At 35.7% G+C, this 14,670-nt stretch overlaps 1 protein-coding gene across 2 annotated transcripts in view; it reads left to right on the top strand.

Annotated features, from left to right (window-relative positions):
* Positions 1–14,670, top strand: part of LOC146406137 (uncharacterized) — an 872,380-nt gene that overhangs the window by 694,666 nt on the left and 163,044 nt on the right. The window lies entirely within an intron of this gene.

The raw sequence follows: 14,670 nt of genomic DNA, 5'->3' as shown, positions 1-14,670 counted from the left end.
AAATTGACCTTTAAGATCCACATCACTTTTCTAGGAAAGATAATAGATTATTGTTACATCTTTCCCTTGAGCCAACTCCCGAGATCAGCAAGCTATCAGACAGAAGGGTCAGTGCCAATCCTGGTGCTCCAGATGACATAGCATTTCACAGACTGTCACATCATCATGCTTCAGGGAAGCACAGCCCTCAAGGCCCTGGTCTTTTGTACACCTATGAGACCAAGAATCTGGAAAGTGCAGCCAGTTACAACAGAATCTATTATTTCTTCTATGGGTGTATATTCTCCTTGTCTCATAGTATTATTTCCAAACTGTTACCTTTCCTCCTCCTTTAAATGTCTGATTTTCTTTGAAATCTATACAATTAGACTTTATCTCTGTTGCCCTTTGTTACTTAATCATTTTAGCACTTGCCTTACTCTTTTCATCTTCACCTAATAATGTCACCATTACTGACAATTTCATAGGAAATGTTGTCTCTTAGATCTTTTACCTGAACTGCAATTATCCTTTATTTTTGTTTTTGGACACGCCCAAGGCATGTGGACGTTCCAGGGCCAGGGATCAAACCCGTGCCACAGCAATGACAATGCCATGTCTTTAACCTGCTGAGCCACAGAGGAACTCCTGCAGTGATGTTTTATTCCACCATTCCTCAGCCATCTATGACCATCGTTGAAACACTAATGATTTCTCTCCATCCAAAGTCTCTGATCATCAACCCATGTTATATTAGTTGACTTTCTGTGGTAAGTTCTAGTCCAGAAATTATGCAACCAAATGAAGACACCTACTTTATTGAGTTCTATTTTCACTAGTCATCCATTCTTTTTATATTGTCATTATCTCTTATCCACATTAGAGTTCTTGTTACATCATTGTATTAACTTCCTTAAAATGTAGCCTTGACCTATTTACTCCTCTCTGACTCAATTGTAATAGATTAACAAAGACCTTACATAGTTAAATTCTGTTTTGTGCTCAAACTACAACTTCATCTCTGTGTAACTGTAGAGAAAATATGAATCTTTTTTATTGCTTTTTTTTTTTCCCACTGTACAGCATGGGGACCAAGTTACACATACACATATACATAATTTTTCCTCCTATTGTCGTGTTGCAATATAAATATGTAGACATAGTTCTAAGTGCTACACAGCAGGATCTTATTGTAAATCCATTCCAAGAGAAATAGTTTGTATCCCTTAACCCCAAGCTCCTGATCCTTCCCACTCCCTCCCCTTCCCCCCAGGCAACCGCAAGTCTATTCTCCAAGTCCATGATTTTCTTGAATCTTGATTTTAATACTTTGCCAACAACCATAAATTTCAGATGGAAATTTAATATTATTCAAGAGTATTACACTTCTCCCATATGTTCCACTTTTCTATCTTTAAAATAATTAGTTACCAATACTGTTTCCTCTCTTTTCAGTCTTCTGCGTATCTATATTCCACTGTCACCTTCACTCTTCACTATAAATTGATGTCCTTTCTATAAAATAGTAAGTGTAGACAGGAAGTCCAGCAATGCCCCACCAGCAAATATTCAACTCTAGCTACAGCTTTCTGTATACATGCTTTTACTTTTCCTCTTCTTATAATGGACAGAGTATCCTAACACTTATGAAAGCAAAACCTCTTCTCTTTTTTAATGAGGTACAATTGTCAAAACATTATGTTATTTTCAGGTGTACAATGTAATGTGTGATGTTTTGTATAATTTGTATATATTGTAAAATGTTCACCACAATAAATCCAGTTAACATCTGTCACCACATATGGTTATAATTTTTTCCCCTATTGATGAGAACTTTCAAGATCCATTCTCCTAGCTACTTTCAAATATGCAGTGCAGTATTATTACATTTAGTCACCATGCTATACATTTCATCCTCATGACTATTCATTTTATAATTAGAAATTTGAGTCTTTTGGTACCAAACTTCACTTTTGCTTTGTATTTTTTCCTTCGTATATACTTGGTCTTATGATATTTTTTTCTTTCTGAAAGCACTGATTTCTATTATGCTGGATATTCTAATTAGTTTAGAAGTATGCTTAATGTTTTCTATATATAATAAGTATCCTCCCTTGAACCATTATTGTTTTCAATTACGCATCTTTGTCTCTGTTCCCCATTCAAGTAACATTCTTGGATGAATAATTTTTAGTTGTCTCAAACGTCTCGCTTCCTTCTTATTTTATTTTTTTAAATAATGCTTTTGTCCTACGGAAAAACTTTTTGTGATAATCACTGATGGCACACATGTTTTCGAATTTAATCTTTGGTTTTACCTTACTGAACTTTTCTGTAGCTCAATCAGTTGTTGACTTCACTCCTTCTTCCAAAATAGCATATATAGATGTTCCTTATTGTTATCCTACCTCATTGGCTGTTTTCCATTATTAAATGTTATTACTCTTCCTTAAATTCACTTCAGAACTTATTCATTCTGTAAACATTTATTAAGAAATTTATGGTATAAATGGTGCTTAAAATATTTAAGTGAAAAAGAAAAACAGAAACATCTGGGGCTCACTAGTATAGTACCTAAGCTACACTAGAAAAAATAGATACATTTACAAATTACTTAATGTGTTAAAAGTCATGAATGTTATGTAACGTAAAAGTGGATGATAAATGTATGAAAGTTGTTATACATCATCTGTCTTTAAGAAATTTCAAATTCGAACAATAATAAGATACTACTAGACACACATTATGGTGGATGAAAAGAAAAAAAAATCTAATAATACTAATTCCTGCTGAGGATGTGGAGCAACGGGGACTCCTTTTCACTGTTTCTGGGGATGCAAAATGGTGTAATCAAACTGAAAGACAACATAGCAGCTTTTTACAGAAATAGACAAAACATAATCTTAGCACACAATGCAGTGATTATGGTCCTAGGTATTTATCAAATGATTTGAAAAGGATGTTATCAAAACATGAAAAATGAAAAGTTGTAGCACCTTTATTTATCACCATCAAAAACTAGAAGTATCAAAGATGTCCTTTAATAGATAAATGAATAAATAAATTTTGGTACATCCATTCATTGGAATATTACTCAATAATCACAATAAATGGCTATCAAGACACACAAAGACATGGATGAAACTTAAATGCATATTGCTAAGTAAAGAAATAATTTGGGAGTTCCCACTGTGGCTCAGTTGTTAACGAACTTGACTAAGATCTATGTGAACATGGGTTTGATTCCTGGCCTTGCTCTGTAGGTTAAGGATACAGCATTGCCATGAGCTGTGGTGCAGGCCAGACGCAGCTCAGATGTAGCATTGCTATGGCTGTGTCATAGGCTGGCAGCTGTAGCTCCAGTTTGATCCCTAGCCTGGGAACTTCCATATGCCACAAGTGCTACCCTAAAAAGACAAAAGACTAAAAAAAAAAAGGTTAATCTGAAAGGGCTACACATTGTATAAATCTAGTTATATAAATCTCAAAAAGACAAAATTATAGAGATAGTAAAAAGATCAATAGTCCTCAGATGTTTGCAGGGAGAGGAGTGTTAAACCGATTAAGCATAATGAATATTCTATCATGGTGAAAATATCTTATATAGTGATATAAATGTGGATATATGACAATATTACTTTGTAAAAATCACAGAACTGTACAGAAAAAAGACTGAATCTTAATGTATGTAAATTAAAAAATTAATTTGGAGGTCAAGGAATCCTAGGATGAAATGCAAAGTGGGATAAAATGATATAACTATACTAAAAATATATAAAATTGCCTCATTGAGGGGATGGGAGAAAATGATATGGACCTAAGTAACTCTGGAAGAGAGAGGAATTTGTAAATATAAGGGCAAAAATAAAAATTAAAAAAACTATACATAAGTTCTATATACCAACTCCTAAAGTTGTTTCCAATGGGAATATGGGTTAACGTTATGAATTCTACTTAAAATGTGTATTGCAATTGAAAAAGTAAGTAAATATATACCAGTAAGTAAATATTCCCAGAAGTGGGAAGCAGATTTTTCACTGTTGAATTAAGAGTTTACAAATAAGCATGGGAAGGAGACTAGAGTGATCCATGTGGTACTGGATTAAAGCTGGAGACATCAGTATGAACCTAGGTTAAGCTCAACATAATTACAGGTGGGTACATATAGAAACACTTACAGTTGTGTGTATAGGCAAGGGTTAGTATATATACCTATATTTTTTTTCTCAGTTAGCTCAGATGGCTAGAATCAATGAGTGTCTCTAGCACACAGATTTTGGTTACTAATACCATCCTGAAATATCATTTCTCCTTTGAGAGATGGATGATTGTAGGGCTGGAGAAGGAAATATACTTTATGAGCCTTGGTGCATCTTTGAATGCTAGAAAGTAAGAAAGTCCTCCAACAAAAAGAGAGAAAGGAAAAGAAAAGAAAAACAATAATGTGGCTGTGTCAAAGGAAGGGACAAAAGAAGCTAACTAAAAGAGTTCCTGGAATTCCCACTGTGGCTCAATAGAAATAGAAATGAATCTGGCTAATATCCATGAGAATGCAGGTTCAATCCCTCGCCTCACTCAGTGGGTCAGGGACCCAGTGTTGCAGTGGGCTGTGGTGTAGGTTGCAGATGTGGCTCAGATACGCATTGCATTCGCTGTGGCATAGGCCCACAGCTGTAGCTCTAATAGGACCCCTACCCTGGGAAATTCCATATGCTACAGGTGTGGCCCTAAAAAGCAAACAAACAAAATAGATCCTAGTGGCCAAAACTGGAACAACCTGGAGAAAAAAAATGAATAAACTCGTATTGGAATATAACCCAAAGAATAAATTAAATATCCATAGTGCATACAGATATAAATAAATTATGGTAGATTTAACTAAATAAATAGGAGACCAAAGACAAATCTCCTGTGCAGAAATTCAAACATTTTATGTAGATAGATACTCCACCCTCAAGAAAGTGAAACATAATTCCCCACACCTTAAGTGTGAGTTTCACATCGTGACTACCTTCAAGTGAGTACAAAATAGAAAGAAAAACATTTTATGGTGAAGAAACCTGACAGACATTACCATGTGAACAAAGTAACATCAACAGCAATGTCAGGTTAATAGTATATACCTTTTATATGATTTGATGAAATAGTATTTGCCTTTATGATTTTTCCCTAAAAACACATAACATGAGTCTAATAGTGGGAAAAAAATCAACTAAATTCCAATTGAGAAGCATTCTACAAGATACATGACCAGGAAGAAGAGGAAGGACTGTTGAGGAGAATGAGATGGAATGGCCAATGAAGACAGAAGAAAACTAAGACTATGTAGTATCTTGGAAGCTAAGCAGAAGAAATAGAATGAGGAGAACAAGTGATTGACTGTGTCAAATGCTACTGGTAGGGTAAGTGAAGTCAAGACTGAAACCCTTATGCTTAGTTATATAGTGATCATTGGTAACATTGATAAGAGTAATATTGGTAAAATATTTTGATGACAACCTGATTCATGTGGGTTTGTTTAGGATGGGGGAAAAGAAATTGAGGAGAGAGGAGTTTTATTGAAAAGAAGAAATAAGAAATGGAATGGTATTGTGTGAGGAGAGTGGAATGAACAGTTTCTTAAAAAATTAAGAATAGCATATTTATATTTAATAAAAATAATTTAGTAGAATGGTAAAATTTATAATGCATGAAAGTGGATAATTGCTGAAGTGATGTCAGAGAACAGTTAGCTAAGAGTGCACATATGGACACTAAACACCTGAAAGAATTGGCTTTAGATACAAGTATGGAAGGCAGACAGTGTGTGGATGACAATGGCAGAGTAGATGTATAATTGTGAATGTGTGGAAGTTCTTTTCAGATTAATTCAATTATATTTCATGAAGTGGAAACCAAGGTCATCATCTCTGAATGAAAATAGAGCAGATGGTATTGAAAGTTTAAGGAGAAGATTAGAAGCTATGGACTCATCCTTGTAAATGCATGTAGGGAAGTGTGATGCAATTGATAGGAAACAATAAGGACTATTTTATGTTTACGATTGTGAATTTATACAGAAGCGATCAATGTAGTTGCATATTGTTCTTTATATTCCTGTTGCACTAATTCAAGGTGTATAAAAGACAGAACATTGGATTAAACAGGTTTATGAATTCACCAACAAAATGAGAGATGGAGTCGATATGTGCACAAAAATATTACAATAATTTGATTTTAATATAATTATTAACAAATAAATATTTGATCTAATTTAAGAGTAGAGAGCAAATACCAGTGATCTGAATGATGGGAAAATTAGTAATCTAAAAGTTTAGAAGAACAGAGTAATAGAGAAAGTGACTTGAAAAATATAGACTGAGGATCAAGAACAAGGCAAGGATACCCACTCTAGCCACTCTTATTTGAGATAGTATTGAAAGTCCCAATCACAGCATTTAGGCAAGAAAAATAAATAAAAGACATCCAAAATCAGAAAGAAAGAAAGAAAACTGTCACTATTTGCAGATGGCATGATACTATATATAGAAAATCTGAAAACTCTCCAAAAAAAAAAGTTAGAATAATAAATTCAGCAATGTTGCAAGATATAGAATCAATATATAGAAATCTATGGCATTTCTTTACACTGATAGTTAACTATCAGAAAGAGAAATTACGAAAATAATCTCATTTACACCTGTATCAAAAAAAGAATGAAATGAAATACCTAGGAAAAGATTTAAGTAAGGAGGTTAAAAAAAAACCCTACACAGTAAAAACTTTAAGAAAATGATGAAAGAAATTGTAAAAAGATGCAAAAAAAGAAAGATAATTTATACTCATGGATTGGGAAGAATTAATATTGTTAAAATGCCCATACAACCCAAAACAAACTACAGATTCAGTGCAAACCTGACAAAAATGTCCATGGCATATTTCATATAACTAAAATAAATAATTCTAAAATTTATATAGAAACACAAAAGACCTCAAATAGCAAAAATAATCTTGAGAAAGAAAAGCTGGAAGTTTTACACTCCTTATTTTCAAACTACACTTCAAAATGATAGTAGCAAAAATGCTATGGTACTGGTGCATAAAGCAGACACATAGACCCATGGAACAGAATGGAGATCCCAGAAGTAAATCCATACATATGTGGGTAATGAATCTATAACCAAGCAGAAAAGAATATACACATAATCGAGAAAGGAATTTCTTCTATGCAAAAGAATGAAAATAGAGCACTATCTTATACTCTATACAAAGTAACTCAAAATTGATTAGATTTTAAATATAAGATCTGGAACCATAAATATTCCTAGAATAAAACATAGGCAGGAGCCTCATTGGCATTGGACTTAGCAATTTTTTTATGGATCTGACTCCAAAGGCAAGGCACACCAAAGCAAAAAGAAACAAATGGAACTAGATCAAATTAAATTGCTTCTGCACAGCAAAGGAAATTATCACAATGAAATGGCAATCTACTGAATGGGAGAAGATATTTGCAAATAATATATCTAATAAGGCATTAATTTCTAAAATATCTAAAATAAAGAACTCATACAATATAATTTTTTAAAATATCACTTAAAAATAGACAGAGGATATGAGTAGACATTTTTCCAAAGAGACATACAGATGCCCAAGAGGCACATGAAAAAATGTTCAGCATCACAAATTATCAGGAAAATGCAAATCAAAACAACGATACCACCTCACACCTGTCAGAATGGCTGCTAAAGACAAGGAATAAGGAATGTTGGAAAGGATGTGGAGAAAAGGAACACTACTATATTGTTGGTGGGAATGTGAATACTACTATATTGTTGGTGGGAATGTGAACACTACTATATTGTTGGTGGGAATGTGAATTGGTGCAGTCACTATGGAGAATAGTATGGAGATTCCTAAAAAAAAATCAAGACTAGAACTGACATATGACCTAGCTTACCCCTTGCTATTTATCCTAAAAACATGAAAACACTAATTCAAAGACCTAAATGAACCCCTATGTTAATTGCATTATTTAAAATATCCAAGATATGGAAATAATGTTTCCACTGATGCTTGAATGGATAAAGAAGATGTACATATATAATGGAACACTACTCAGCTACAGAAAAGAATGAAATCCTATCACGTGTGACAACATGGATGGAACTTGAGATATTATGCTAATAAGTCAGAAAGAATAAGCCAGTTATCATGATTTCAGTCATACGTGGCATCCAAAACACAAAATGAACAAAGTACAATAAAACTTTATTCCTGTTGTGGCTCAGTGGGTTAAGAACATGACGAATATCCATGAGGATGTGGGCTTGATCCCTGTCCTTGCTCAGGAGGTTAAATATTTGGCATTGCTGTGAGCTATGGTGTATGTAGCAGATGGGGCTCAGGATCCCAAATTACTGTGGCTGTGACATAGGCCAACAGCTGCAGTTCCAATTTGACCCTAGCCCAGGAACTTCCATATGCTGCAGGTACAGCTTTAAAAAGAAAAGACAATACAAAACCAAAACCAAAAAAAAATCTCATAGATGCAGAAAACAGATTAGTCGTTACCAGGAGGGAAGAGAGTTGGGGGTGTGAGTGGAATGGGTGAAGGGGGTCAACTGGATGGGGATGGATGGTAACTATACTTGACTTGTGGTTGTGATCATTCTGTAGTGTATACAGATATTTAAGGCTAATGCTATACACTCAAAATATAAAAGAAAAAATACCTGATAGTGAGGATCAAAGAGTGAAAAGCATGAAATCATGATTATGGTAATAGACTCAAAGTTAAGTTCATAAGAGTGTGTGGCTAAGGCCGAGATCATTGGAAGGTAAATTAAAGAAATGAGGAGTCTGGGAATTATCTGGATCAAGTTCACGTATAATGAATTCACCAAGAAGTAAGACTGAAGTAGTGTGGAAAGAGCAACAGTGAGTCAAGAACAGCCATCATTGGAGCACACAGTTTGAATAATTGTGATTTGAAAATGACAGTAACAAATCAAGTTGGCAACATACTCAATGGATGTGAGTTTCAAAGCTGAGTGTTTTAAAAAAGACCCATTGTTGGGAGTTCCCGTCATGGTGTAGTGGAAATGAATCTGACTAGGAACCATGAGGTTGCGGGTTCAATCCCTCCCTGGTTAAGGATCTGGCGTTGCCCTGAGCTGTGGTGTAGGTCACAGACAGGGCTCGGCTCTGGTGTTGCTGTGGCTCTGGCATAGGCTGACAGCAACAGCTATGATTGGACCCCTAGTCTGGGAACCTCCATATGCCATGGGTGAGGCCCTAAAAATAGCACAGAGTGACAGAAGGATCACTAGCACACCTCCCAGCCCAAAAATCACAGCAGTGCCTTCTCCCTCCCTAGATGTCTCTGGGGGAAACAATGTTCTCAGGGAGAAACCAGGTTATTTTTTTAGCACAAGAAAGTAATAGAAACTTTCAAAGAAGAGGTTGAGAAAATAGAATAATTTGCTGCTGATGGTGTTTGAATTCCATGGGGTAGAGTTGAAGCATTTCTGGAATTGAGGAGAGGTGTGATAAGGATATAAAGTAGGAGCTGTTCTGAGGTTCATGTAGACGAGGCTATCCGAGTGTCTATGTTTTCTAAGGGTGGATACCTAACAGGAAAAAAAGGGCATGATGAAATTTTTTTCCTAGTAGAATTAATGCTGAGAATAGTACTCAGACTGTCAGGTGAGGAGTAGGAATTTGAATGTTGAGGCTCCCTCTTCACTGCTGTAATGGGAATAAGTTGGTCTGAGGAAAGAGGACACCCTGCTTGACCCTAAATTGCCCAAGTAAAAGACACGCAAGGTGAATTCTTGTTTCCAGCATATAAAGCCTACATTTGAAATAGGCCAACCCAGGGCCAAATTCATAGTCCTCTTACCTTAAATATCCCTGTCTCACATGAGGGACTCTCATCTTGTACCATTTATGTTGATGACTCTGCAGGCGCTATGCTCAGCCCTGACCTGTAACTGGCACTTCAGGTTGTTCCTCAAGCTACACATGGGACATCTTTTATTGAGTGTCTAAGGGAAATTTCAAACTTTAATTGCCCAAAACAGAATTTCGAATGTTCTCTTCAAGTGCTTCTCTTTTATTTTCCACATTCCAGTCAAGAGCACTTCCATCCAGGCCACATTTCAGGACAGAAAGTCAAGATCATCCTTGTTTACTCCTCCATTTCAGCCTGTGTATCAGTGTATCCTCTTGAACACCAATTGGTCTGAGTTCAATCTCCTTGAATTCACCTACACTGTAGTCTAAACCTTCATTATTTTCCACCTACACTGATTTGTCAGCCTTATTTCTAATCTTCTGATCCCACTCCCAGCAGGATCCATTCTATGTCAAGAAGCCAGGCTGATGTTTTAAAATTAAAATTGGGTGATGGACTGCTCTTACCCCTACTCTCACCACCAGCACACACTTCTCAAAGGCTTAAGACCACCTTGAGAATACAACTAAGTTCCTCACCTGGTCTGTGACTCCCTGGGTGATCTAGCTCCTGCCTGTTTCTTCAGTGTCACATCCTGCCACTTTCTCTCTTGCTCATTAAGTTTCATCCACATTGATCTTTCCTCTGTTCTTTGTTAACTTGAGTATGTTACTTTCCTAAGGTCATTCACAAGCTGTTCTCTGCATGAAAAGTTCTTCCCCTTGTTCTCACCATGAATAGCTTTTTCTTACTTCTCTTTGTATTTTTCTGCTAATCTCTTCTTCAGGAAAGCTTTATTTTCCCTCGAACAGTCAGATTCACTGGAGAACTTAGCATAGCCGTCATTTCAGCCTGTTTTAACTCTCTGAAACATAGTGAATGTTATCTGACATTGCCTTGCTCAGAGAAGTTTTCAGAGATGTTTACTGATGTTACTCCCACATGTGAAAAACAACATAGTTAGTGCTCAATATAAAGTCATTGAAAGAATGACCAAATGAATGAATGGCTAAGGAACAGTAGTGACCCTGACTTCCTTTCTCCTTGCATTTTAAACCACACCCACTCTAGCTACAGTGGGCTTCCTTTAAGAGCATTTTAAGGTGCTAGCTCTCTTCTGTATCAGGGTCTTTCACATGCTCTTCTCTCTCTGTGTGTAACACTTTTCTCCTGTATTTCCTACTCTCCTAGTGAATCTGTGTTTATACTTCAGATTTTAGCTCACATTTCTATTCTTCAGAAAAATTTTCTCTGTAACTTTATAACAAGGGAAAACTTTTATTATAAAGTTTTATAATATTCTGTGCCACTATTTAGCTGTAGTTTCTTTTTTCACTTTTTTTTTTTTTTTTAATCTCATGTTTATCCTCCAGAGAACTGTAAGCTCCTCAGAGTCAGGACCGTATCTATTTTTGCATTTGCTTATATCCTCATCAAATATTCCAGAATGTGGTCTTGCTCAAAAATATTAATGCAATCTCTTTGTCTCACTTAATTATCTAAATAAAAATGAACATTTTACATCTCCTAAAAGCAATCAATAAGGACTTTTTCAGCCAGAGCCTACCTCTTTCCCTCCAAAAACTGAGACTGAGCTGAGTCAACAATTAGGGCATTTTGAGGTCTAATGAACCATGGATAACAACTGCTTGGTTTAGCTATCAGCTCCGAAAAAGACAAGTGGAGGGCAAACAGTAATTAAATGGCATAGCTGTACCAACAGTCCAGTAATCCTTGTCCACAGCTGGGTGCCTCCTCTAATAGCTGACAGTGAGGTGCTAGAGGCAATAAGACTGAGCTGTCTTGCATGTTGAGAGCCCTGTGTTCATTCTGGTGGCAGGTCAAGAATTTCCCCATTGAGTATTATATTTGCTGTGGGTTTATCATAAATGGCTTTGCTTATGTTCAGGAATGTTCCCTCTATACCCACTTTGGCGAGGGTCTTGATCATGAATGGATGTTGGACTTTGTCAAATGCTTTTTCTGCGTCTATTGAGATGATCATATGATTTTTGACTTTTTTTTTGTTAATGTGGTGTATGATGTTGATTGATTTGTGTATGTTGAACCATCCTTGTGAACCTGGAATGAACCCAACCTGGTCATGGTGTATGATTTTTTTGATATGTTGTTGGATTCGGTTGGCTAAGATTTTGTTGAGAATTTCTGCATCTATATTCATCAAAGATATTGGCCAATAGTTTTCTTTTTTGGTGGTATCTCTGTCTGGTTTTGGAATGAGGGTGATGGTGGCATCATAGAATGTCTTTGGGAGTATTCCTTCTTCTTCAACCTTTTGAAAGAGTTTAAGGAGGATGGGCACCAATTCCTCTTTATATGTTTGATAGAATTCACCTGTGAAGCCATCTGGTCCTGGACTTTTATTTGTAGGGAGTGTTTTTATGACCTCTTCAATTTCATTTCTAGTGATCAGTCTGTTCAGTTGGTCTGTTTCTTCTTGATTCAGTTTTGGCAGGCTGTAAGATTCTAGAAAATTGTCCATTTCTTCCAGATTGCAAGTGCTGGAGGGGTTGTGGAGAAAAGGGAACCCTCCTGCACTGCTGGTGGGAATGTAAACTGGTACAGCCACTATGGAGAACAGTTTGGAGATACCTTAGAAATCTATACATAGAACTTCCATATGACCCCGAAATCCTACTCTTGGGCATATATCCGGACAAAACTCTATTTAAAAGAGACATGTGCACCTGCATGTTCATTATAGCACTATTCACAAGAGCCAGGACATGGAAACAACCCAAATGTCCATCAACAGATGATTGGATTCGAAAGATGTGGTATATATACACAATGGAATACTACTCAGCCATTAAAAAGAATGACATAATGCCATTTGCAGCAACATGGATGGAACTAGAGAATCTCATACTGAGTGAAATGAGCCAGAAGGACAAAGACAAACACCATATGCTATCACTTATAACTGGAATCTAATATCCAGCACAAATGAACATCTCCTCAGAAAAGAAAATCATGGACTTGGAAAATAGACTTTTGTCTGCTGGATGGGAGAGGGAGGGAGTGGGAGGGATTGGGAGCTTGGGCTTATCAGACACAACTTAGAATAGATTTATAAGGAGATCCTGCTGAATAGCATTGAGAACTATGTTTAGATACTCATATTGCAACAGAACAAAGGGTGGGGGAAAAATGTATACATGTAAGGATAACTTGATCCCCTTGCTGTACAGTGGGGAAAAAAATAAATTAAAAAATAAAATAAAATAAAAACAAAATAAAAAAAAAAAAAGAATTTCCAAGACATATGGATTTCACTCCTTAGGCTGTGTCTTTTGTTGTCAACAAGGTAAGGTCAGATATTTTTCTTTCTATCCCTTATCCTAGCATGTGTTTCTTGATCAAGTTGTATTTCAAAGAAAATTCAGATTGGGGTGAACATGGGAGCTCTACCTATTATCCAGAACATGCCATCTGGGAGCTTGTCATTCTACTCCATTTTGATGGATTTTGTTACTTTTAATGAAATGTTACAGTTAATAACTTAACAGTCTTTTAAAAATATCAGTAGAAATAAATAGTTTGACCTAGTATTTTCTGCCACTTTGATTTTCTTTTCTTTTTTCTTTAATTTATTTTTTGTTGTTATTTCCCCCAACACACTTTTTTTCCCCCACTGTACAGCATGGGGACCCAGTCACACATACATGTATACATAATTTTCTTTAAATCATTTTAACCCTGGATAATTAAAAATGGAGGCAACCTATTATGTCCACTGAAGAGCTTTGGACACCTGTTTAGGAATTCTGAGTTACTGAAGCTCTGCTGGGCAGCACTAAATGGTTTTGGAATGGATCAATAACTATTTTATTTTTGGGAAAAAAAAAGGTTTGGTTTTGTCTCACCTCAAAACAATCTCTGTAAAATAAGAATTCTTCCAGATGCCAACCTTTGGTGCATGCAGCATGTGCCAACCAGTATTCTAGGCACTTCCCATGTGTTACTTCAGTTAATTTTCACACCAACTTTATATATTTGTATTTTTCTTATAACAAATTTGAAGCTCAGAGAAAAATAAATCTCTTGCCAAAATGCATGGCAAAATTGAAATAGGAACTCTATGTCAATTTTTCTATGTAAACAGAATGTCAAAAGAAAAGCAAATTAAAAACACTAAACAATAACCTTTGCTAAAATAATTAACGTCTGGTGAACAGCAAGAACAAACACTATGATAAGCGAATGGAAGAATGAGGGGATATATTTAGAAGACACTCTTGGTATACCTGAGCTAGATCATTCCAATTTAGCAGTTACAGTGATCAAAGAAGAACTACTACTTTCTTTACATTTTGAGAATATTTGTGAAGTAAAATATTAGATGTTCTAACTGTAAAGTTTATAAACATCTTGCTTTTGTCAGTCCAGAACACCTTCACACTGATTGCTTCAGCTTCATCCATCTGTCTAGGTAATATTTGACATAAGATTGTGATCAGGAATTGGGCTACAATTTGCTTATAGTTGAATGATACAATTCCTGTCAAAGACAAACTCTCAGGGTAAATAACAGTAAATAATAGTGAGAGAGATTATCATTTAGCTTGCATTTTGTTTGGTGTTTGTGATAATTCAGAGAAAATCCACCAAGAAAATTCTCAGCATCTGTGTTGTATATTCTCCTGATAACTGGCTTCACTTGCAAACAAAACATGGTCTCAAATCTGTATGGCTTCTAGGACCAACACTGGCATGAGGTATAATAACTTTCT

Source organism: Sus scrofa, chromosome 1 (assembly GCF_054392235.1).
Source record: "Sus scrofa isolate SSC_HxYL_T2T_F1_AM1 chromosome 1, Sscrofa_HxYL_maternal_Yorkshire_Landrace_v2.0, whole genome shotgun sequence".
Taxonomy (NCBI): domain Eukaryota; kingdom Metazoa; phylum Chordata; class Mammalia; order Artiodactyla; family Suidae; genus Sus; species Sus scrofa.
This window is presented reverse-complemented; position numbering and strand designations above follow the sequence as displayed.